Source organism: Buceros rhinoceros, unplaced genomic scaffold (assembly GCF_000710305.1).
Source record: "Buceros rhinoceros silvestris isolate BGI_N320 unplaced genomic scaffold, ASM71030v1 scaffold27233, whole genome shotgun sequence".
NCBI lineage: Eukaryota > Metazoa > Chordata > Aves > Bucerotiformes > Bucerotidae > Buceros > Buceros rhinoceros.
Genome location: NW_010404767.1, coordinates 15584 through 16380, shown reverse-complemented (window position 1 = coordinate 16380; position 797 = coordinate 15584). Strand labels below are relative to the sequence as shown.

The 797-nt window shown below is 58.5% G+C and overlaps 1 protein-coding gene across 2 annotated transcripts in view; it reads left to right on the top strand.

Moving 5' to 3' along the window:
* KIF1A (kinesin family member 1A) overlaps positions 1-797 on the top strand; it is a 34527-nt gene that overhangs the window by 20405 nt on the left and 13325 nt on the right. The window lies entirely within an intron of this gene.

Genomic DNA, 797 nt, shown 5'->3' with positions numbered 1-797 from the left:
AGCAGGAAGCTCAGCACAAAAGACTACGGAAGTAACTTTTCACTGCTGAGGGCATAGCGTGCTTCCATCACGAGTGCCAGAAGGACCATTGAATGACAAGCTGGGCAACGATGAGGTTAAGGAAGGCAGCGAGAGGAAGCAAAATGCTTGAGAAACAGGGAGCTGTGGCCTGGCAGGAGGTGCCGGCAGAGATGTGGTACAGCCATCATGTTGAACCCCGCATGGCACCTTGCTGTGGTGGTGTTGGTAACCTGGACGCCACAGAGGAGAGCAGAGAGTATCAGACCTGCTACATGGGGAGCAGACAGCTCCTTCCTTGCCCACAGGGAGAAACTGGCCATGCTGTCCATGTGACATGTTGATGGGTGGCCCAGGACCTTGAAGCCGTGCATACAAAGGGATGGGGTGTGGGGACACATGCCACCCATGCCTCCAGCCATGCTGTGCAGCCTCCCTCCTAGCTGGGCAAAGGCTGCCTGCAATCACAAACAGTCCTGCGACACTGCAGGACAAGAGCCCTGGGCAGAGCGGGGGCCAGAACTCCCCAGCAGGTTCACCTCTGGAGGCTTCTTGTTTCCAGCCAGGACCTCCTCCTCTCCCCTCCTTCGTTCCTGCTGGCCTCTACCTCCCTTGTCACCCTCCCTTCTGCCCTGCCTTGCCCCCATCCCACAGCCTGACTTCACATCTGCCCCTGAGTTGTGTCGCAGCACTTTCTGCCCTAGTTCTCCAGCACTCCACCACAGAGAAGGTCCTCTTCCCTCCCAGCTTCACGGTGGCACCAGCGCAACCCCCCTCCC